The 26,285-nt window shown below is 36.8% G+C and overlaps 1 long non-coding RNA gene across 1 annotated transcript in view; it reads right to left on the bottom strand.

Annotated features, from left to right (window-relative positions):
* The window catches only part of LOC307054104, a 142,759-nt gene that overhangs the window by 48,949 nt on the left and 67,525 nt on the right, over positions 1–26,285 (bottom strand). The window contains exon 4 of the long non-coding RNA XR_013810928.1: positions 7,757–7,818. This is a non-coding gene — a long non-coding RNA (uncharacterized lncRNA). The remainder of the gene's footprint in view (positions 1–7,756; positions 7,819–26,285) is intronic.

Raw genomic sequence — 26,285 nt, forward strand, 5'->3', positions numbered from 1 at the left:
AAATCTGCAACCAGAATAAGCGTCTATTCTAGTAAGAACAAAATGCTGCCCCTTCCATAATGAAAACTATCCAATGTAATCAACCTGCCACTAGGCAGCCAGCTGATCACCCTGGGAATGGTGCCATATCGGGTTACCAGTGTTGATCTCTCTGCTACTGGGGAACTGGGCACTCAGTGGTGGCAGTAGCCAGGTCAGCCTTAGTGAGTGGAAGTCCATGTTGCTGAGTCCATGCATAATCTCCATCCTGCCACCATGTCCACTTTGTTCATAAGCCCATTGGATGATGACAAGAGTACTTGGGGAAAGAGACTGACTGGTATCCACAAAACAGGTCATGCTATCCATTTGATTATTAAAGTTCTCCTCTGCTGATATTACCCCTTTGATGAGCATTCACGTGGGAGACAAATATTTTCACTTTTCTTGCCCATTCAGAGAGGTCTATCCACATACATTTCCCAAATTTCTTTGTCACTAGTATTCTAATCATGGTGTTTCCAAGTCCCTGACTATCCAGCCAAATCACTGGCCACAGCCCATATGCAGTATATAAACAAATTTCCAGCCATTTCTCTTTCCAAACAAAGTGAACAACCCAGTGCTCTGCTCTACGTTCTAGAAGGAACTTCCACTGGAAGGATTTCCCTTCAACCACTGTCATTCAGGGATGTCCCAGAGAGGGACAATACTACAGCTGTCCAATTTCAGGTGGTACCTGCAGATTGTGCAGAACCATCTGTAAACCACGCCTAGGTCTTCTCTTCTTATGTCAACTGATCTTAGAGAACTCCCCATGAAGTCACAGATGCAGGCTAGGTGAAAGAAGGCAGTGTAGTAGGAGTGGGGACCATGGGCATTTGGGCCATTTTTCATGTGACTACTTTCTTGTGCCTTCAGGGTCTGCTTGGGCCCAATCACATATACACTACTTCCATTGGATGACAGATATTGCCATACATGCCCAAGTTTGTGGCTTGGAGGTCAAATAACACCCAGTTCATGATGGACAGCTTAAGTTGTGTAGTAATTTGGTGGTCCATGGTAAAGTATTCAGTCTCTACTAAGGTCCAGTAGCAGGTCAAGGGCTGTTTCTCCAAAAAAAGAGTCATTATTTGCAGATAATAATGGTAGGGCCTTGCTCCAAAATCCTAAAGACCTCTATTACAATTCACCTCTAGGTATATGAGACCTCTTCCATCATGACTTGACCTCTAAAAGGCCTTTGTATCTATCATCTAGAGGAAAATATGATGCTGTAACTGATCTAATCAGTGACTGGAAATTGCATGAACAGAAGATCCCAAAGTTTTAGTTACTTAAGTTGTGCACACTTTTAAATCTTGTATTGGCCTCAGCAAACCATTTGGAGAAGCAGCAACATATATTAAGGAAATGCAAGAAGAATTCTAAAGCACAAGAAATACTGAGGTTGTAATTAATTATTTTTAGTGTAACATTTTAGCTTTTGTCCATTTAAAGCATAGTTATTAATTAGGCTAAATTCTTCCCAGTATTCCATTTAAGTATTTCTTACTTAAATACTACTCTAGTTTTTTTTAATACTCTGTGGTATGAATCTTATTTGCTACTGGTTGGCATTGTTACCCATAGGAATTCCAGAAAATTATCAATCTGTGTTTCTTGTTGGTGATTCAGATGATCCAAGTTAACCATAATAGTGTTCTCATTTAGTATTAATTCTGGATTAGCATGCCCTTATTCTTCCTAACTTGTCAAATTTCACATAAATATATTTCCAATTGTGAGATAATTGTATATAAATTATAATGATACATCTCTATCTTCATACCTTGAATGGCAAACAGCACCCCTGTCTGCCACTGATAATTCAAGCACCATTGGATCTTCTGGATCATATGGCATAAGTGGTAGAGTAGCTTGGATGTGTTGCAGACTCTTCTCTTGTTCTGGATTCTATACAAAACTAGTAGGTTTTTGGGTCACCTGGTAAATGGGCTGGAGTAGCATATCCAAATAAGAAATATATTATCTCCAGAATTCAAAGAGGCCTAACAGGTACTATGCCTCTTTGCGGGTTGCAGGAGGGGTCAGATGCAACAACTTATCCTTTACCTTAGAAAGGATATCTTTACATACCCCACATCAATGGATCATTAGAAATTTCACTGAAGTAGATAGAAAGCCCATGAATTTTAGTCAGATTTATTTCCCGCCCTCTGACATACAAATATCTTACAAATTAAGTGTAGATTGGTTGCTACTTCTTGCTCACTAGGTCCAACAGCATAATGTCGTCAGTGTAATTGACCAGTGTAATATCTTGTGGAAGGGAAAAATCAAGATTCCTACAAAGTAAATTATGACATTGGTCTGGAGAGTTGATATACCCCAAGTTAGAGAAGTGAGTAAAGGTGTATTGCTTGCCTTGCTAGGTGGAAGCAAACTAGGATGCAGAAAAAGGCATTTGTCAGATCAATAGCAGCATACCAGGTACCAGGGAATGTGTTAATTTGCTCAAGCAATGAAACCACATCTGGTACAGCAGCTGAAATTTGGAGCCACACATGGTTAAACTTTTGATAATCCACTGTCATTCTCCAAAATCCATCTGCTTTCTGCACAGGCCAAATGGGAGAGTTGAATGGAGATGTGGTGGGAATAATTATCCCTGCATCCTTCAAGTCCTTGATAGTGGCACTAATTTTTGCAGTCTCTCCAGGAATGTAGTATTGCTTTTGATTTACTATTTTGCTCGATAGAGGAAGTTCTAAAGACTTCCACTTGGCCTTTCCCACCATAATAGCCCTTATTCCATAGGTCAGGGAACCAGTGTAGAGATTCTATCAGCTATTCAGTATGTCTATTTTAATTATGCATCCTGGAACTTGGGAAATAACCACAGGATGGGTTCTGGGACCCAATGGACCCACTGAAAGGTGGACCTGAGCTAAAACCCCATTGATCATCTGAGCTCTATAAACTCCCCACTCAACTGGTGAGGCACAGTGATGTTTTGAATCTCCTGGAATTAATGTCAGTTTAGAGCCAGAGTCCAAGAGTCCCCAAAAGGTCTGATTATTTCCTTTTCCCCAATATAGAGCTGCCCTGGTGAAAGGCCATATGTCCCTTTAGGAAAGCCTGGGAGAACGATTAGCCGTATAACTTTTTGGTAGTGTACCAGGGGTCTTACCTCAAGGTGACTCACCTTCCCCTTCACTCAAGGGGTTCTGAGTCTGTAAACTATCTCAAGTCTGTCGACTTGATTGAGGGTGCGTAACTCTCTGATTTTATAATTCAGGTTAGATTTGTTCACTTGACCTAGAACTTTTCTGATTATACAAATCACATAAGAATTTAGTAGGCTTTCTATCTATTTTGTACCTAGGAACACCATGATCAATTAGCCAACACTATAGACCTGAGTGAGTCAGACTATTCTGACTGCTGCTTTGATTCTGTTGTCCATTATGGTAATGGTACCCACTTGCCTTTGGCAGTTGGAGCCACCACTTGGCCCCTGACACCCGGAGATCCAATTACTCCTGTTGCATTTAGGTTTCCCAGTTCAGTGACTGCAATTCCCCCGTGAGACCTGGTCTACAGAGAAGTGTGATCACAGACCTTTTCAAGGATTCTGGGACTCCCTTCACAAATTTATTCCTCACAGTTTTGGTGAAACTGGACCCTTCCAGTGTGCACAAGCAGGTCTTAAACCACAAATCCACTCTAACATTCCAATCTCCTTAAGCCTTTGAATCCCTCCTCTCCATTCATTAAACCCAGGCATGTCCAGAATTTTCACTTCACTTACAGTGGGTTATCTTTTGGTCCATATTTCAGTCAACCAACCAAAGAAACTGTTAGAGCTCTTCTAACTCCCCAGGCTACAGCATCAAGGGCCGAATCTTTACCTAGTGAGCCCATGTCAATGAATTCAGCCTGATCCAACTTTATGTTCTTTCTTCCATTCTCCCATACCTTTAGTGTCCATTCCTATACATTTCCCCTATATTTCTGTCTTTATAAATTAGAAAACTCAAGTAGTTCTTTTGGAGTGTAATGCACCTTCTTATTGGTCACACATTGTACTTCACCTTTAGGGACCTACCAGGACGTGAGTCTAGTTATAAGCCTAGAAGCAAAAAGGGGTGGTAGGAGTGGCTCCTAAGGAGAATATGGTGAAGAGTCACTAGAATTTAGTGGTCCAATGTCCCCAGCTTCAGTAGAGTCTTCACACATGTCCCCATCCCAACTAATAATCCCATTACTTCCTAATAAATGCCCTCACTTCAACAGGAGACACCCTGTGAGTCTTGGAGTTCAACTTGCATTGTAATTCAGTAAGTTGCAGAATGAGGTTCTGCATTTGATTTTCAGCAGTTTCAGCTCTGTAGGTAGAGATAAATGTCCTTCAGGGCACACAGAAGTTCTTAGGTTATTTATGTATTGCTTGAGCTAGGAATTTGAATTCCTGCACTCATCCTTTTCTTTTGCCACTTTGTCAGCAATATTAGGAGCCAACATCATTATATTCATTAATTTTCAAAAAATGTTCAAAGGTAGCATATAAAGTGACACCTAGCTCCTTGCTTCTAATAAGTGATTGATTAGGAATATCCAATGCAGGTATTTTGCATATCTCTATAAACAGTTCACACTGTGGACCATCAGTGCTGTCTTTACTACTTAAAATAAAGTCATTAGCATCTTTAAATCTAATTAGATTAAAGAGATAATTCCTGACTCTCTACACCAAAACTTGTATTAGTCAGTGTTCTCCAGAGCAACAGACACTGTAGGAGATATATACATATAAATTGATTGATTGATTATGAAAAATTGGCTCATACAATTATAGAGGCTGAGAAGTCCTATAATCTGTTATTTTCAAACTAGAGACCCAAGAAAGCTATGGTGTCATTCAGTCTAAGTCCAAATGCCTGAGAACCAGGGTAGCCTATGGTGAAAATTCCAGTCTGAGGGCCAGAGGAGATGAGAGGAGATATCCCAGTTTAAGCAGTGAGGCAGATAAAAGAATTAAGAGATGAGTTCCTCCTTCCTCCATCTTTTGTTCTATTCAGGTCTTCAATGCACTGGATGATGGTCACCCACATTGAGGAGGGCAACCGACTTTACTGAGTTCACTGTTTCAAAAGCTAACCTCATCTAGATATACCCTCACAGATACACCCAGAAATACTATTTAATCTGGGCACCCCGTGGCCAGTGAAGCTGACATATAAAATTAACCATCACAATTAATATACCATTCTTACCTTTACATTTTCAATTGTATATAGAAACTGACCTCCAGTCCAGAATATTAATATCTTTCTGAAATCCATTCAAAAATAAAGAATATTGGCTAACTGTATAAGAGTTACCACATTAATCATTAATTTCTAATAGCATACTAAAAATTCTTATTTGGGTCCAAAACAAGGATATTGAAATTTCTATAAAAATCAATCAATTTGAATAAAATTTCTCATCCCAAGAAAGTTTCAAGTATTTAGTATAGGGAAAGGGAAATAATGCTATTGAGCTTCTACTATGTCCTAGACTTTTTAAGTGGATTTGCTTATGAAATTTTTACCAAAAAACTTAGCTAATAGGAAATGGATATTCAGAGTTTCCATATTTGCCAGTGTCACACAGTTTGACAGTTTGAAATTCAAACCTACCTCTAATCCCAAGTCTGTGTTCTTCAGATAATATAAACTTTCTACTGAATGAGTCAACTTTTTCTATTTGAGAAATGTTACTGTCCATACATATATAAACATCGCATGTACTTGAGAATATTGCATTCTGCTTTTTTTTCACTTGACTTTATGGCAAAAGTATTTTTCCGTGTATATGTATAGGCTCTAAAATGTTAAATGTTAACATCTTTCTACTGTGTTTTATTGCTAGTACACTATAATTTCTTTAACCATTTCCCTGATATTAGGCATCTAAATTGTTTCCAAGTTCTTATATTATACATAGGTCCAAGTAAGGTAGTCATTCCCTTAGATTTTTGTTTCTATTAAGCTATTTCTTTAAGACACAGTTTTAGTTGTGAAATTCATGAGAGTAAAGGAGAGAAACATCTATATAGCTCTTACTATACACTGCTCCTTTTTTTCTTAAACAGATGCACTAATTTAAAATGAAATATTGCTACTTTTAAAAGGAGCCATTGTCAACACTCACATTCTACAACAGGGAGAAAAACATCAAGCTTCAGGAATTTATCACTCAAAAGTGTCGTGGATTGCCCTTGAAAAAGATAGTGATAGACCTCTTCCCCTCCCCTGAATTATATTAATCCCAGAGGACTGAAATGGCCATTAATTTTTAATATTATCTCTTCTCAGTGAAAAGTATAATGAATTTTCCTTATATACTTTTATAGGATTGAAGTCCTAGGAATTCTGAGATTTCAGGGCATCTATAGTGAGGCCAGAAAATGTCAACCAGCTGCTGAGTTCCTGGAGAAGAGTATATAGTAAAAATAAGAGTAATTGTTAAATTGCCTACAACATCAGTTCTTACCATAATAAGAACGATAGATATCTGTACAATGCTTTCTTGTTTAGACAATATTTTCCCATTTGTTTGATCTTGGGGATGGGGTGGGGAGTAGATTACACTGGGCTGGGGTTTATGAGATATAGAGAACTGTGTGCCAGGAATAAAGGTAGTGCCTCTGTCCTTATTGAAGTTAACAGTTTCACTGGATTAAAAAGACATCATCACATTAAAAGTTAGCTATATGCCAAAGAGGGTGATATTAAATACCTTACAAGCAAAATATATAATGTGTAAGAATATAAAAGAAAAACGTTTATTCTTGATTTGAGTGATCAAGGTAGTTATTATTGCTGAGGTATGGAAATTCCTTTTCAGAAAAGTCATATATGATGAGTGTCCCAGTTACATTCTGGCCCTTCTCCTGCCCTCCCATCATCACCTCAGTGCACCGGATCCAGGCCTTTGGGAGCATCCCAAGGGGTTTCCTTTAGGAAGGTCAGCCAAGTTCTGGATCTCACACTTCCTTGACATCTCTGGAATAGATCCTTTTAGCAACTTGAGAACAGAGGACCGTGCCCAGTGATCCTCTACCACTCTGTAGCAAAAGATTTCTCCTGCATCAAAACCATCCATGTCTAAAAACTTTGGTCAAGTCTGAGTGTGAAAAGTATCAAACTACACGAATGGGCAGTGAAAGGAGCTGTTGACCACAGGAGACAAATTAAGTGCATCCATTCATTCAACAAATACTTATGGAATACCTACAAGATACCTGGCTCTGGGTGCTTATACACAACATTAAAATATGAAGGAGGGGACTTCCTTGGTGGTCCAGTGGGTAAGACTCCATACTCCCAATGAAGGAGGCCTGGGTTCAATCCCTGGTCGGGGAACTAGATCCTGCATGCATGCCGCAACTAAGAAGCCCTCATGCTGCAACTAAAAAGTCCTGCATGCCACAACGAAGATCCCGCATGCTGCAACTAAGACCCAGCACAGCCTAAATAAATAAATAAATAAATAAATAAAATATGAAGGAAAAAAGTAGCATTTAATTCTGAATATAGGACAGAAAATATTCACATAACTTACTTACAGTAAGAACAAAGAAAATAATTTACTCCAACCCCCTTATTAAGAATATCAAATAGCTAAGACTACCAAAAGTGACCTACTCCAAGTCAATAAGTGGTTAGGGTCAAAGCCAGATCTTGGAACTCATATCATCTTATTCTTTGCTAATCCATCTTACCCAAAGGTTCCATGAAGACATTTTCATCACTTTTGCTGTGTTGACATTTTCAATCCTCTTCCCTGAAAGAAATTGTGAAAAATGTTTCTTAGTGAAGAAGTAGTTTTTATCTTTCTTCTTATTATTATATCCCATAATTGTTAGTCCTTCACTATCTAATATTTATTCTTCAATGAAGTGACCTTGAGTAACTAGGTAACCATCTACAATGCTTCACAAACTATTACAATGGCTCAAATAATGGTATAAATATTAAAGCTGCGCTGTTCATCAAGATAGCCACTGGCCACATCTGGCTAATTGATTTAAATGTTGAATTTAAATTACCTAAAATTAATTATTCAGTTCCTCAGTTGCATTAACTGCATTTCACATGTTCAATTGCCACAGGTAGCCAGTGGCTACCATTTTGAACAGTGAAGATATACATTTCCATCACTGCAAAAGTTCTATTGTAGAGTATTGTATTAAAGCAATGAACCCACTTTTCACCCTGCATTGTAAAGAATGAACTAACTTACAAAAATGAATTTTTTCCCAACACATTATGCCTTGAGTAATAAGATATTTGCATAAGAATATGAAGGAAGAGGGAGTTTACTGAGAAGCATTACAAGGGAAATACAATCATCTCATATTTTCCTACTTCCCTACTTGCAAAAATGAATGCTTAAATGGCATCCTTTGAATGCCACAGATGCTCAAAATCTTCCTCTTCATATAATCAGAGTTTGAAAGCTTTTCCATAAGTCCTGTGAAATGATTTATGGAGAAACAGCATTACCGTTCACTATGGTACTCACTCTCTTGCACATATATTAAATATAAAACAAATAAATAATATATACTAAAGAAAACACATATGATTATTTAGGAAGAAAAGTTGTTTCCAAATGGATATTCAAATGAAAAACCATAAGAGAAAAGATAATATTTTTGACTACGAATATTAAATTGGGCACATCCTTTTTCCAAAAGTAGAGAATTTTGAAGAAAATCATGGAAGCATAAAAATATTTTTATGTAATAACATTTATAGTAGTAAAAATTTTAGAAAACCTAAATGGCCATCAATACAATATTAACAAAATAGTCACTTCCATACAAAGTCATATTATATAGACATGAAAGAGAATGACCAGAACAACTGAAAATGCAGTCTTCTCCCAGGAAGGAGCAGTGTGATTTCACATAAAGGAAATAAAAAGTGTGCATATACAAAAAATAAATAAATAAAAAGGAAAGATAACCCTAAAGTACTAATGTTCGTTACTCTCATCAACAGTATTTAATATTCTGGGTGTTTGCTATTCTCTATTTCTCTCTCTCTTTGTCTCTGTCTGTCTCATTCTCTCTCCTTACCTGTTTTTGCTAATTGTTTTTTTGATATTGAATATGTACTACTATTATAATGTAATATGTATAATATATTTTTAAATAAAAAACTATTTCTCTAACTGGATATCATTTTAGTACAGAGTTCAAATAACAAATACATGAATGTATAAACAAACAAATACAAAAATAAATACAGCTAACTTCCCCAACACACTTAAAATATAGTTTTGGGACATCTCTAGAAAATGAAACAGAGTTTACTTTTGAGTATACTGTAAGAAACAAGTCTATAAGGAATCAAGTTTTACTTAGTTACTAGCCTTGATTAATAGTATAAAAGCAACAATGAAAAGAGCAAGGGGAGTTTAGAAATAAAAAATAGAACTGAGGATATATATATATATATATATTTATACTGTGGCACTGTATCTTGATAGTTATAGGACTATTCCCAAAGTCTGAGTTTTAATTGGATTTTTAAAACCTTGAAAGGCAAAACAAACAAATCAATAATGCTAAACAAAGCAGTCTACACGTTTATTAGTCTGGTTACCAGCTTTATGTATCTTTATTTTTTTCGAATATTTACTGTGCAAGTTGCAGGCAATAAGTGAATTTTCTAAAAGAACAACTTTTAACTCAAAGATTGTAAGTTTTTCTTTCCTTTTCCTCTGAACCTTAATGAGATCAGGTTCACATAGTTATTACAAACTGGGGAGGGAAGAAAGAAGAATAGATGAAGGGGGTAGTGATGGGAGGAAAAGTTCTAAACCATTTCAGTAGAGTAAAGATCAATTTCATTTTAATATAATTTTTAATGGTTGTTCAAACTCCTATAATGCACCCACACACAAAAGGCTTCAGTTAATGTGTGTGTATTTTGAGCAGTTCCCCTCTTCGACCCTCCAGTTTAATTTCCGTCCTTCAAATGAGATGAATGGAGCGTGAAGCAGGTCATATCTCAATGCTGACACATGCGTTGCAGATAGAACTCACAGCCTGGAGAAGCAGCCAGTGTGGAGATTAAATCAAAGCAGCTCTGAATAGATGGGAGGTCAGCCAGGGCCAGCTTTGACATTTGATAGGACCTTGTGATCAATCAGACCTTTCTTCACTCTTCCAGTCTTCCTTATGACAGTGGCCTTAAAAAACAGATGGGATATGTTACAAAGTGCAGGAGAAGCACTAGATTGTGAAAGGAGATAGGTGTCAATACTATCAAAGGGACAACTGTTATTTAAAGCAGCCAGCAAATCAGAAGGCCCTGCTTTGCTGAAATTGCTATGTTAAAGTATGCCTTTCATCATGTGAAATCCGAGCCTTGAGAACGATGAGATAATTTTTAAACTGCTTTTTAAAATTTCTTACCTCCTATGCATTACACTGTAAACTTTGAACTTTCCTGATATCCTAAGATTAAATTTTAGCCAGTCTTCACTCTGTGAATAATCTGTGTTTCCAGCAAAGCCAAGCTTAGTCTTTGCTCTATTTGTTTGTTTCTTTGTCTTCTGGGGAACACACACACACACACACACACACACAAATAAAACCAACACATGATAACCTTTGGAAGAAAGGAATCAGAGGGTATTCATGTGGAGCACTCACTGGGTGGGGACCTGAGCATAGTTTCAGGAAATCCCAGTCATGTCGCCAAGAGGGTCATGAAAAATGAATGGCCCTGGAGCAGCACTGTGATAGACTGTTTTAGTGAGTGGTAATAGGCCATCTCTAGGATGAAAGGCCATGTTTTACAATTGTACAGGCTACCGGCTATCACACCATTCGTTATGCCTGCCTGATTTAAGGGAGATGCCCTTTATGGGGGTGACATGGGAGCAAATTATTTTCAGGAATACCACAGCTCTCTCTTCTCCCCCTCCACCTACCTCTCCATCAGGCCCACCGTCATCCCAGCCGCATAAATACGCTCTCATATTTACACAAGCACATCCTCTGAATTTCTCCTGTCATAGAGCATTTCATACTCATAGCTAACCTCTCCAAAATGTGTCACCTCAGGGTATACTGGGATGGGAAAGCTGTAATGTGGGAGCGTGGCCTAAGGAGTGTTGAGATACGGAGGAATAGCACAGATTCACTCCGCTACCTCTCCTTATGAGATGTCTCGTTGGGAGACTGCGAGTCAAGGTCATTTGGCCTTAGAGACAACTATTGAGCTAATTTGAAAAGTGAGTTTCGAAAGTCAGATTTTTACTTGACATGTACTCCAAGTTCACAGAAAAGATAGCATTTGGGTCCCGTTTTGTTTCTTGGTTGCAGTGGTTTGTCATTAGCTAAATATGCAAAATTACTCAAACTCTGGACAGTTTCTGATGAGAAACCAATTGCACAAAGTTTTCTCTAAGTTACTTTCCAACACTAACACTCTGTGATTGAAATTCTAAGATAGAAGTATAATACAACCAAAAATTTCTATCAGCAGATTAGATATTCTGGTAAAAATAACTTCATAGAACTTGTTGATGAGCTAACTCACTTAATAGCAATATGCAAAATTCCATTTTGAAAAAAAAAGAATATTTAAATCTATTCAGAAGAGTTATCATTAGAGTAATTTGTTTATGATATATGATTTAGGTCCCTTAAGGTGTTAAGAGAAAAAAAAATAAACTTTATATTTCACACTAGACTATTGAGGAAAAGATACATATAACATACTTAGATTTTAACAAAGTTAATTCAGCTGCTTTCTTAATACAGCTGCAGTACAATCAGTAGTTAAAATATGGTATCTACAACAGTGCTTTCATTTGTGTCACAGGGTTTTCTGAAGAGATGGTATGGTTACTATGATAAAATTTTCCAGAGAGAATCATAACACAACCGAGAGACCTTTGGATTATGAAATGCACTTGTGTTTATATGTATATTTAATCTATGCAAATTGTGCCCTGATTCTGGCCCCCAAGAGTTCAGATATTTGTGAGAATTTAGAGATTATTTACAGAGAGCCTTTTTGGGGAATAATTTTATCATTGAAATGTGACAGAAATCTTCCAAAATGTTAATTCTCTCTAGCAAGGTAATCCTTCAAGAGGTTTTTATGTCTCAGAGAAAACTGTGTGTAATCAGAAGACTCCATAAAATACATGTTGGTTTGAATCATTCTCTATAATTCCATTTAAATATTGCCAGCTCCAGACACAGTCGAAATTGCCCTGTATCTCATGCACATCTGATAAAGGAGTCAGAAAGAGTTGACAATTGGCAGTTGAGTAGCCAAAAGAGGAAGGAACAAAAGCTTTGCTGTTGTTTTCCAATTAACTTTCTTTTCAAGTGAAATTTTGAAAAGAAAAAATAAGAAAACTGGAAATGACCTAAAAATTCTGGTGTGATAAGATAAACTTTGGCCTGACCATCACCCTGTTACTGAATACATAGTCTGAGTATGAGAAAGTGGTACAAAAAATACAGACTGTATTTTCCAACAATTACTTTTAAAACTTATGCTAAAACTTAAAAGTGAGTGATATAAGGGATTCAACTATAGACATTAAGTTTGTTGGAAAATTACAGGAAAAAGCAAATAAAAAATAAATAGTTAAGAATCTTAACCAAAATTCCATTTTTTAAAATGGAACTAATGCCAAATTCTTAAAAAAGATCTGCTTTCTCAAATAAAACAAAGACAGTTGTTAATATTGAGTCCATTGTATTTTATATTTCAATTGTCTTTAAAAAATAACAAACATGTAAGCCAATGGCATTTGTGAGAAAGACCCTAGATGCATACATAAGGCATGTCATAAATGCCCTAGCACATAACAGTTTAAAATACATGCCAGCTCTCATGGGCTCAGATTTGGCAAAGGGGCCTATTTGGATTCAAAACCCATCTCAGGCTGCATCCATATAGACGCTGAAAGGGCTAACCCTCGTTCTGTTTCGTCAGCATTGTGCCATTAAGAGAATCCACCCTATTTATCTACGCTGTTTATTAGCCTGTTTTTGCAAAGAGGCACAGGAGATCTTCTTTGCCTGGAGTGATTAAGAGTTCAGGCCTTGCAGACAAGGCAAGCCTGAGCTCAAATTTCAGATCCACCTCCTACCAATGTGTGACATTGGGCAAATCTCCCTAAAGTAGGAGTAATAGTGATAGCTACTCCAAAGAGTAGTTATGACAATTATCTAAAATGATTATATAAAGCAATTTTCACAGTTTTTGGTACAGATAAAGGTTAGCTATTGTTAAATATTAATCCAACCTATTTTACCTTTGAGCATTCTAACCTGGAAGAATTCCAAGGACACAAGGGAACATCATGCCCTAATGCCCTTTTTAGCTATCATTTTATAATTAAAGGAATTAATTAATCAAAATATAAAGTAAGATAGTGGAGAGGTAGGAGACCAGACTTGAAGTTGGTATACTTCAAATGGTGACTAAAGGATTCATTAACAATGGCATCTTATTAAATGGATTGGAATTGCCTCTTCATAAAATATTGCATAAGAACAATGAGAACATTTTAGTACAGTTTGTCTTTGAGAACACAAATGTATTTTAATCTATTTCTGCATAATAAATTATCCTAACATTTACAGGCTAAAAACTATGAAACATTTATTATCCAACAGGTTTTACAGATCAGGAATCCAGGATCAGATTACCTGGCTAGACTTGACTTAGATTCTCTTATGAAGTACATTCAGTTTTGGCTGGGGCTGCAGTCATCTCAAGGATTGACTGGGAGGATCCAGGCTTATCCACAAGGCTGTTCAGGCCTCAGAAGGTCTACTTTCAAGCTCACTCCCATGGAACTCCCCTCAGGGCTGCCTCCTGAATTGGCAGCTGGCTTCCCCCAGAGTGAGCCATTCGAAAGACTGAGAGAGCCTGCAGATGGAAATCATGGTCTTTTATAATCTCACCTCAGAACTGAGATCCTATCACTTCTGCTGTATTCTACCTGTTAGAAGTGAGTCAAAAAGCCCAGACCACACTTAATAGGTAGAGATTACATAAGAAAGTTGAATCCCAGGAAGCAGGGGTCACTGGGGGGGCCACCTTAGAAACTACCTACAGTCTCTCCTCTGGCTCCCAATGGTTTATATCCCTCTGAAATGCAAAATATACTCACTGTCCCCAAAGACCTCAAAATTCTTATCCCACCTCAACATGAGCTCAAAGCCCTTAATCTCATCATCTAAATGAAGTCCAAGTATGGATGAGCTTCCTCAAGTGTAATCCCTTGGTATAGTTCCTTGAGACTTGTAGACCTGTGAAACAAAAGAAACAATCTGCCCCCCATGCCCCACACACTCACCCAGCATGCAATGGTGGGACAGGCATGGAATAACCACTATAGACAGTCCTGTTCAAAGCGGTGGGTGGGAGACACAGAGGAATTAACTAGTCCATGGCAATTCTGAAATTCAGCCAGGCAGATGTTGGGAGATCCTTGATTAGGTCTCATATCTGAAATAATTCTTCATTTTCTCCACTCTGTCCTCTGGGCTCCTGGTTCCACCCTCTTCTGAGTCATCTCTCCACTCTCATAAAAGGTAGCACATGTTAAATTCTAGTGATTCAAAGGACAGTCTCTCCTCTTTGCATGCTGTCTCTTCCCCCTCAGTCCAAGCTGGTGATGTTTCTGCCTATATTTCTTTTGAGAACTTTGTGAGTCTCCTGTGTAACTTCTTGCTGTCAAATCCAATAGACAAAAACCATACCCACAAACCTCTTCTGGATAAATTCATCCCTTCCTAGGCCTTCTGCTGAGTTGACTGAAGGGCAATGTCCTGAAACTTCCTAGAAGTCCTATTGTTTGAGAGACTCCTTGGCACACTCTTAATCTCTTTAAAGGGCCTTTAGTCTGATGGAAGGTTCTCTGAGGCACTACCTTAGATCTTTTCAAGATCTTAACAGAAGATTCTGTGGCTACACCCTGGACTTTATCTCTTACTTCATACAATGTTCTAGTGTTGCCCTAGATTTGATGTTTGTTCAGAGAACTTTTTTTTTTCGATTTTAGCATTCTGGACCTTTTGAAGAGTCTGAGAGCTTTCAAATCATCATGGCATGGCTTCTCTTTCTTTAACAGTCCTTCCCTGAGTTTCTCTCCCTCTCTTTCATCTCATACTTTACTTCAAGCAGCAAGAAGAAACCAGGCGTTATCTAAACACTGTGCTTGGAAATATCCTTAGATAGATCCCCAGTTCATTCAGTATATTTCCTACTTTTTATATTACCACAGGCAAAAGTATTGCTAAATGTCTGCCCTTTACTACAGTTTCCAGTAAGATTTTTCTCCCATTCTTTTAAGTCTTCACTACCAGCCTCTACAAAATTCAAAATTCTACGAATAGTACATTCAAAGCATTTGAAGTTTTCATCAACACTCTCCTCAAAATTCTTACAGTGTTTCCAACTTCTACATACTGCCTGGTTCCGAAGCCACTCCCACATTTTAACTTTTGTTGTAGCACGACCACTTGCAGATGCCAAAATCTGTATCAGTCGGGGTTAGAGTTCACGCAGCATTTAGACAAAGAGAACCATTAGAAGATAGATTGATAGATTAGATAGCTGATAGATCAATAGATCAATGATAGATAGATACATAGACAGATAGTTTTTTTTTTAAATAAGATTTGACATCATAAAATTCTGGGAGATGGTTAATAAGCCTCCATAAGTCTGCTGTCTTTAGTTTGACGATGAAGCTTGAAGTCCAATGTAAGCAGTTGGAAAGGGAAGAGTGATGTAAAGTGGATCAGATAAAAGAGAAGTTGAAATTCACAAGCATGACTTGAGCCCATGAAAACAAACTACTAGAAACTGTGTGTGTGGTTTTTTGTTTTTGCTTTGTTTTTTTAGAAACTGTGTGTTCTTATTGCCTGTGACCTTGGTGGTGTGAGTGTCTTGAAGCAGCCAGGGGTCCCTGGTCATGAATCTAAAAATACGCACCTGGCCCAGGAGTCATCAAAGCTAAAGTAAGATCCATTAGAAGGTAGAGCAGTTGCAGACATGGCTACTGTGCTCCTTCACACCAATGAAGAAGACAGCAGAGAAGCAATACAGGTACTAGATATAAAAGAAGTGCTGCTATAGTTCCACCCCCCAAATCTCCCAAAGATTCTGTCTCATGGCCTGTCCTCATCAAAAACATACAGAAAGGGAAATTTTGAGGAATGTGGTTCAAGAGAGTCAAACTGATACATTAAAAAGCCGCCACAATAAGTTCCTTTAATAGTGTATGTATGTACTTTTAAAGAAACTTTAATCTATTTTATCTATTCAACAAATGCCAAGAACTATTCTGTGTGCTAGGGGTACAAAAATGAACAAAGCAGACAAAAATTCCTGTTTTCTTGGAGTTGATTCCCTACTTCAGGAAGATTGACAACAATCAAAACATACTGAATAAGTAAATTACATAGTACCTGAGAAGGTGAAAAGTGCTATAAAAAAATTCAGATAAGGAGATTGGAACTGTAGACTAAGGAAGGATTCCATAGGCCTCACTGAGAAGGTAAATTTATACGAAGACTTAAGGGAGATGAGAAAGTTGCATGCATTAACCATGCAGATATTTAAAGAGAATTTCCTTAGTACTTAGAAAATGGTATATAGTCCACAAATGAAGGGATCAAAGAGTATATAACTGAATAAATGAATGAATAAAACTGAGCCAAATATAATCGGAAGAAATAAGCCAATGTAGGAGCATTATCTCCCCACAAGCTTTTCAGATGAGTTGCATTGAGGAAATATTTCTGCTTCCTGTAGTTAGGATATTTGCTGGCAAACATCCTGGACAACTTAAAAATCAAATTCATTGCAATAGTGTGAGGTAGCTGATGGAATCAAAGAAACTGATTAGCCAGGCCTTGGAAAGAAGAAATCAGGACAACTCACATAGTGCAAGTAAGAGGATTAATGGATCAGTGAGGATTCTCTTCAGAGTACCATTAACAAAATGAATCAGGGACCACATTTCATTTTTGTGTCATTCCACTCAAGACTCAAATTCATGGGGGATTATCTCACTGTTCAAGCTTTGTCAGATGTCTATAGACTAGTGGGAAGAAAGGCAGGATAGCTGGACTAACAGTGCCACCAAGATCACTTGGAACAAGGGTCATTAATTCTTCAAAGGAAAAGCATGTGTTACTAAATGAAGCAGGAAGGGAGATTGGGCAAGTAAAAGCAATAGACAACCACCACCACTATCAAAACTCTTTGTAACTGGCTGATGATCTACTATATGTACATAATAGGTAAAAAGACTCCAAAGAAGGTATGGATCCCAAAGGTGTCAGTGATTTAAAGATTTAAAGACAAAGCCAAGTATGAGATTTTTCTACTCTGTCCCCAGCCCTAGGGCCATCTTCTATATCAAGAGTGGCTCATGCTTTGCCTACTTGGCAATGGTGCATAGAAACAAGTAGTAGAAGGAATGGAAGGGAAGAAATGTCTTGGACTAAATAGGATGATTAGACATACCTATTGCCTATAAATATGACCTTGGGTGATGAATTGTCATTCTGAGACCACATAAAAAGCCAGGAGCATTGCAAACAGGATAAACAGATAAACATTCAGACACTGGGGCTGTCTTGACTGTAGAAAAGATTGTTTCTTCTCAGCCTATTTGTCAATGTCTTCTTATTCTATTGCTAACATTTCACTGACTGGTATATTTAAAAAATATTAATTCAGAACATGAATCTTTCCTTTCTTCTCTAAAATGTCTTTGGCTATGTGATACTTTCACACAAAGGAGCTTATTTTTGGCACTCAAAAAATTCCTTTTCTTCCTGCTGGCAAGAAGAATTCACCCACTACCTGCTAGTGCAAAATACTTACTTTGCTTAAGAAAAGGAAAAAAAGGAGGCTCCTCCAAATGATACAGAAAAAAAAGATACTAAATTTTAAAAAGGACAAAATGACTCCTCCTCTTTGAACATTTTCCAGAACAACACACTGCTGCCTGTCTATTGTTCCAGAGGCTGATAGTTATATAAATGCCTCTTGAACAGCATCTATTTCATAGCATCATTGTCTTTCCCACTAAAGGAGTAGGCAATGGAATAATGACTCACTTTTTAACACACCCTTATTGATATCCAGAGCTCATCAAAGGAGAGATTACTGCATTATTTTTTCAATTTTCTTTCTGCGTTTTCTTCTTATTGTTCCTTTTTTTGTCTTTATTATGTTCTTCTTTGATGTGTGCATAGGACCCCTATGTTCACACTGGTGTTGTAAGGAGAAATTAGACTAAGAATCAAAAGGTTAGAAATCCCTTTGGTCTAGTAGTTTACTAGGTACTCTGAGGCTGATATTTTCTTTAAAGAGAGGGAGAAAAGTGGAGACTTTGTAAACAAGACTTGTGGAATTTGATGCTCAAATGGATATTATGGGGATTAGACTAAAAGGTCATTTTTTTAACTTCATTTAAATTCTTGGTTGCTTGGTAATTTAGATCATATCACTCTTTGTTAGCAAACTATAAACTTAATTATATGATAAAAATAAACTTGATTATCAAAAAATCAATATCGTGGAGTAGGAGACATGGTACTCACCACCCACCATGAATACATCAAAAATACATCTACCTGTGGAACAATTCTCACTAAAAAACTAACTGGGAACTGGCAGAAAGACTTCTGTACAACCAAGTCTGTAAAAAATATCCACATGGAATCAGGTGGGAAGGGAAGAGAAGCAATCAGGTTGGGACCTGTGCTCCTGGAAGATGACAGAGTAAAAGGGAGATTACATGGGTGGAGATCTACTCTGGGGAGTAAGCTATTCCAGTCACATATTAGGCACCACAGGCCTGGGGTCTGACAAAGGGAAGTCACTTGGCTGGTTGGTGGGACAGTGGGACTAACAGAAGGGCTGTGTGAAGCCTGGACTGTGCTTAGGAGGAGCACACAAATACTTGCTTATTCCAGAAGCAGGGTGAAAAGGGTGGATTGAGAATGCACATGAGGTGGCTACTGGTTTACTGTGGTGGCCCTGGTGCACACCCCAGCCTGAGCCAAGCAAAAGCTCCAGCCCCTCTTACTTCACATTGCAGCTCCACACCGGAGCAAGGGCTGCCAGAGCCAAAGAAAGAGCTCAGCGGTGAAACACAGAGGGGACTCAGATAAGAAGTGACATCAGAGCACAGCAGGGGCAGCCATTACTGGCACTTACACAGGCAGTGCATCAGTAGCAGTCCTGATCTCTGCCGACAGCTGGACCACCACATCCCATGCCCTGACACATGCAAAGATCCCATAGGGGACCCACCTGCCCTGAAACATGGCTCCACATCAGGACAGGAGTGGCAGAGGCTGAGGGGAGTGATTGGAAGTGAGAGACAAAAGAGACTCAGGCCCAAAACTGCCTCTGAGCAAGGCAGAGACAACCATTACTGGTGTTTGCACAGGAAGCGTATCAACAGCAGCCCAGACCTCTGTCTGTGCCAGGTTTCCACAGCCTGCACCCCTTTACAAGTTGAGGGCATGCACATACCACTCTTGCTCCAGCAATGCTTCCCTTTGGGGCAAGGATGCCAGTGTTGGAAGAGGGGAGAGCACACACTTAAAGCAAACAGAGCCAACTTGGACCCAACCCTCGGAGTTTCAGCTCCAGCAACTTTGGATCAGATCCCAACTCCCACAGGGCAGTGACAGCCACTGAGCAGAAGGGAAGCCCCACCTCAAACTAGGTTTGGACCTAGTTCCTCCATCTCAACCCCACCTCCTACCAAGGTGAGAGCTGCCAGCACACCTTAAAGAAAGAAATGAATTGTGTTCATGTCAAATCCAACTCTCCCACCAAAGGTACTAGGCACATGCAGACCGAATAGGGACACTCCCACATAAGGACACCCCTTCAAAACAGCAATAGGTAACTGTTTCACCTAAATTCATAGAGATAACATTAAGCAAAATGAGAAGACAGAGAAACTGGTCTCAGTTGAAAGAACAATTAAAAAAACCCTGAATAATAAATAATGAAACAGAAATAAACAATTTACTAAATAAAGAATTTAAAATATTAGTAATAAGAATTAACTGAACTTAGGAAAAGAATAGATGATGAACACAGTGAGAATTTTAACAAGGAACTAGAAAATATAAAAAAGAACCAGTCAGAACTGAAGAATACAATTACTCAAATGAAAAACATGCTAGTAGGAATTAACAGCAGACTAGGTGATGCAGAAGAACACATAAGTGATCTGGAAGATAGAATAATGGAAATCATCCAGTCAGAACAGCAAAAAGCAAAACAAATTTTAAAAATGAGAACAGCTTAAGAGATCTCTGGGATAACATCAAGCATACCAACATTCACATTATAGGGGTCCCAGATGAAGGAAGAGGATAAAAAAATGTATTTAATGAAATTATAGCTGAAACTTCCCATACATGAAGAAGGCAACAGATATCCAGGTACAGGAATCACAGAGGATCCCTAACAAGATGAACCAAAACAGATCCAGACCAAAACATATCCTAATTAAAATGGCAAAAGTTAAAGATAAAGAGAGAATTCTACAGGCAGCAAGAGAAAAACAAGAGTCATATACAAGGAACCCCCATAAGGCTATCAGCTGACTTTTCTGCAGAAACTTTACAGGCCAGAAGGAAGTACAAAATATATTCAACAAGATGAAAGGGAAAACCCTAGGATACTCTACCCAGTGAGACCATCATTAGAACTTCTCACACAAGCAAAACTAAAAGAGTTCATCAATACTAAACCTACCTTAAAAGATATGTTAAAGTGTCTTCTCTAAGTGGAAAAGAAAGGGCTATAGAAGAAGTAAGAATTTATAGGAAAGGAAAAATTCGACTAGGAAAGACAAATATATAGTAAGGACTGAGGATTAACTACTTAAATAAACTAGTATGAAAATTAAAACACAAAAAATTGTAAAAGCAACTATAACTACAATAAACAGTGAAAGGATAAACAGGAAGATGTAAAATATGATATCAAAAACACAAAATGTGGGGGAGGTGGTGAACATGTAGGTGTTTTAGAATGTGTTTGAAATTAAACAACTACCAGCTTAAAACAAGTAGTTATAGTTGTAGGTCAACATATAGGAGTTCCATGGTAACCAGAAATCTAAAACCTACAATAGATATACAAAAACTGGAAAGAAAGGAACACAAGCATATTACCAAAGAATATCATCAAACCACAAAGAAAGAAACAAAAAGAAGAAGAAACAAACAGAGAAGAGCTACATAAATAACTGGAAAACAAGTAATAAAATGGCAATAAGTACATACCTATCAATATTATTTAAATGTCAAAGGACTAAATGATCAAATCAAAAGACAAACAATGGCTGAATGGATTGAAAAAAAGAGAGAGAGACCCATCTATATGCTGCTTACAAGAGACTCACTTCATAGCTAAGAAAGATACAGACTGATAGTGAGGAGATGGAAAAGATATTATATGCAAATGTAAATGACAAGGAAGCAGGGTTAGTAATACTCATATCAAACAATGTAGACTTTAAAAGAAGTCTACAATAAAGGACAAAGAAGGGCATTATATAATGATAAAGGGATCAATACAAAAAGAGGATGTTACATTCATTAACACATATGCACCCAATACAGGAACACCTATATATATAAAGCAAATATTATCAGACATGAAGGGAGAAATTGACAACAGTGTAATAATCGTTGGTGACTTTAACATCTCACTTACATCAATGGACAGATCATCCACACAGAAAATCAATAAGGCAACAATGGTCTTAAATGACACAATAGATGATTGGACTTAATAGATATCTACTGGACATTCCATCCCCAAACAGCAAAATACAAATTCTTTCCAAGTACACATGGAAGGTTCTCCAGGATAGACCACATGCTAGGCCACAGAATAAGTCTTAACAAGTTTAAGAGGACAGAAATTGTATCAAGCATTTTTTTCTGACCAACAGTATGAAACTAGAACAGTATGAAACTAGAAATCAATTACAGAAAGAAAAATGGGAAACGTGAAGACTAAACATATGAAGACTAAACAACATGCTACTACAAATACCAATGGGTCAATGAAGAAATCAAAGAGGAATTCAGAAAACACCTCAAGACAAATTAAAATGGAAACACAACTTTCCAAAATCTGTGGGATACAGCAAAAGCAGTTCTAAGAGGGAAGTTTACAGCAATACAGGCCTTCCTCAAGAAACAAGAAAAATCTCAACCTAACCTACCATGTAAAGAAATTAGAAAAGAAGAACAAACAAAGCCCACGTTCATCAGAAGAAAGGTAATAATAAAGATCAGAGTGGAAATAAATGAAATAGACACCAAAAAATGGAAAAGATCAATGAAAACAACAGCTTTTTTTTTTTTTTTTTTTTTGCGGTACATGGGCCTCTCACTGTTGTGGCCTCTCCCGTTGCGGATGCACAGGCTCAGCGGCCATGGCTCATGGGCCCAGCTGCTCTGCGGCATGTGGGATCCTCCCGGACTGGGACACGAACCCGTGTCCCCTGCATTGGCAGGCAGACTCTCAACCATTGTGCCACCAGGGAAGTCCAGCTTTTTTTTTTTTTAAAGATAAACAAAACTGACAAACTTTTGGCCAGGTTCAAGGAGAAGAGAGCAGACCCAAATAAACAAAATAAAAAATGAAAGAGGAAAAATAACAACCAATACTGTAGAGAAACAAAAAATCATGAGAGAATACTATGAATGGTTACATGCCAACAAATTGGACAACCAAGAAGAAATGGAAAAATTTCTAGAAACATACAATTTTTAAGACTGAATCAGAAAGAAACAAACAATCTGAACAGACCAATCACTAGCAGTGAAATTGAATTTGTAATTTAAAAACTCTCAGGAAACAAAATCCAGGACTGGATAGCTTCACAGGGGAATTCTACTAAACATATAAAGAAAAGTTAATACCTATCCTTCTCAAACAATTCCAAAAAATTGAAGAGGAGGGAGCACTCCCAAATTTGTTCTATGAGGCCTCCATTACCCTGGTACCAAAACCAGACAAAGATACTACAAAAAAAAAAGAAAGAAAAAAGAAAATTATAAGCCTATACCTTTGATGAACATAGGTGCAAAAATCCTTAACAAAACATTAGCAAACCAAATCCATCAATATATAAAAAGGATCATACACCATGACCAGTGAGATTGAGTCTAGGGATGCAAGTTTGGTTCAATATTCTCAAATCAATCAGTGTGATACACCATATTAACAAATTGAAAAATAAAACCCTATGATCATCTCAATAGATGCAGAAAAAGCATTTGACAAATTTCAACAACGATTCATGATAAAAACTCTCACCAGAGTGGGCATAAAAGGACCATATCTCAACATAATAAAGGACTCTTATGACAAACCCACAGCTAACATCATACTCAATGGTGAAAAGCTGAAATCCATTCCTCTAAAATCAGGAACAAGGATGCCCACTCTTGCCACTTCTATTTAATATAGTACTGGAAGTCCTAGCCACAGCAATAAGACAAGAAAAAGAAAATGCATCCAGATTGGAAAAGAAGAAGTAAAACTGTCACTGTTTGCAGATGACATGACACTATACATAGAAAATCCTAAACTCGCCATAAAAAAATTATTAGAACTAATAAATGAATTCAGCAAAGTTGCAGGAACAAGATTAATATACAGACATCTGTTGTTTTCCTATATACTAAAATTGGACTATTAAAAAGAAAAAGCAAAAAACCAATCCTGTTTAAAATGGCATCAAAAAGAATAAAATACCTAGGAATAAGCTTACCCAAGGACGTAAAAGGCCTGTAATTTGAAAACTATACAACATTGATGAAGGAAACTGAAGATGGTACAAAAAATGGAAAGATAGCCTATGCTCTTGGATTGGAAGAATTAATACCCAAAATACCCATGACATTTTCCTCACAACTAGAACAAAGAATCCTAAAATTTATATGGAACCACAAAAGACTCTAAATAGCCAAATGATTCTTGAGAAAAAAGAATAAAGCTGGAGTTATCATGACCCCTTACTTCAGACTATACTATAAAACTGCAGTAATCTAAACAGTATGATACTAGAACAAAAACAGACACATAAATCAATGGAAAAGAGTAGAGAAAGCAGAAATAAACTCAAACTCCTATGGTCAATTAATCTACAACAAAGGAGGCAAAAATATACAGTGGAGAAGGACAGTCTCTTCAATAAGTGGTGCTGAGAAAACTGGACAGCTACATGTAAAAGAATGAGATTAAAACATTTCCTCACACCAAAAATAAACTCAAAATGAATTAATTACCATGTTGTAAGACCTGAAACCATGAAACTCCTAAAAGAGAACACAGGTAGAACATTCTTTGATATAAATTGTAGCAATATCTTTGGATCTCCAAAGCAATAGAAATAAAAGCAAAAAATAAACAAATGAGACCTAATTAAATTTAAAGCTTTTGCACAGCATAGGGAGCCACCAACAAAACAACCTACAAAATGGGAGAAAATATTTGCAAATGAGATGACCTACAAGGGGTTAATATCCAAAAAATAAAAACAGCTCGTATAACTCAATATCAGAAAGAAAAAAAAACAAATTATAAAATGGGCAGAAGATCAGAATAAACATTTTTCCAAAGAAGACATACAGATGGCTAACAGTCACATGAAAAGATGCTAAACATCACTAATTATTAGAGAAATGCAAATCGAAACCATAATGTCACCTGTCAAAATGGCTATCATCAAAAAGTATACAAATAACAAATGTTGGTGAGGATGTGGAGAAAAGGAAACCATGGTGGGAATGTAAACTGGTGCTGTCACTTGGAAAACAATATGGAGGTTGCTCAAAAAAACTAAAAATAAAACAACCATATGATCCAACAATTCCACTGCTGAGTATATATCCAAAAGAAAAGAAAAAAAAAAAGAAAAGAAGGAAAAGAGAAGAAAAAACTAATTTGAAATGATACATTCACTCCAGTGTTTACAGCCACATTCCTTACAATAGCCAAGATATGGAAGCAACCCAAGTGTCCACCAACAGATGAATGGATAAAGGAGATGTGGTGTATATATATACACATATATATATTATATATTATATATATATTATATATAACATATTATTATTGCAATATTATAGTTTAATATAACAATAATTAATATATTATCTTATATAATTAATATAATATATTAATTGTATAGTATAATAATTATATTATATAATATATTAATACTCAATATTTGTTTATTATGTATTAATATTATATATTATATGTAAATATTATATATATATTATTCAACCATAAAAAAGAATCAAATTCTGTCATTGCAACAACATCTATGGACCTGGAGAGTATTATGCTTAGTGAAATAAGTCAGAGAAAGACAAATACTGTATGTTACCACTTATAGGTGGAATAAAATGAATGAATATAACAAAACAGAAACAGACTCATGGATATAGAAAAAAAGCTAGTGGAAATCAGTGAGGAAAGGGAGGGGAATGGGGGGAAGATAGGGGTATGGGATTAAGAGACACAAACAACTATGTATAAAATAGATAAGCAATAAGGATATATTGCACAGCACAGTGAAATACATAAATTATTTTGTAATAGTTTTATCTGGAATAAAATCTATAAAAATATTGAATCACCATGTCGTACATTTGAAACTAATATAATATTGCAAATCAACTATACTTCAATATAAAAATAAACAAAAAATAAATAAAAATAAACTTGTTTAAATGTTTCTCACTGAAATTAGTCATAGAATGACATATAGTTTTGCTGGATTTTGGGGGGGAACTAAATTAGAAAATTCTGCAAGCTATCCTAGTTTTTAAAAATTAGCAAGATGCCATATAGAACACTTAACTCTTCGGATATTGATTAGTGAACAACTGGCCTGGAAAATTAAAGATGCTTTCCAGAGAGTGTTATTAGAATAAGGATTGAAGAAAAGCCTTCATATGGAGAGAACTAGACACAACTATCAATAAAAAGCAGTTGAAAGGATAAATTATTTTTCTAGGAGATTATATGTTTATAATAGGAAATAAAAGGTATGCAACTATAGATGGCATCACAATACAATGAAAAAACTCCTGTAGGGAATAGGTAGTCACTAGTTTCCTGATGCCTTCCACTAACAAGATGAGGTCATCTGGAATTACACCAAAATCTTGGGAA

This window comes from Hyperoodon ampullatus (assembly GCF_949752795.1).
Source record: "Hyperoodon ampullatus genome assembly, chromosome: 5".
In the NCBI taxonomy this organism is placed as follows: Eukaryota; Metazoa; Chordata; class Mammalia; order Artiodactyla; family Ziphiidae; genus Hyperoodon; species Hyperoodon ampullatus.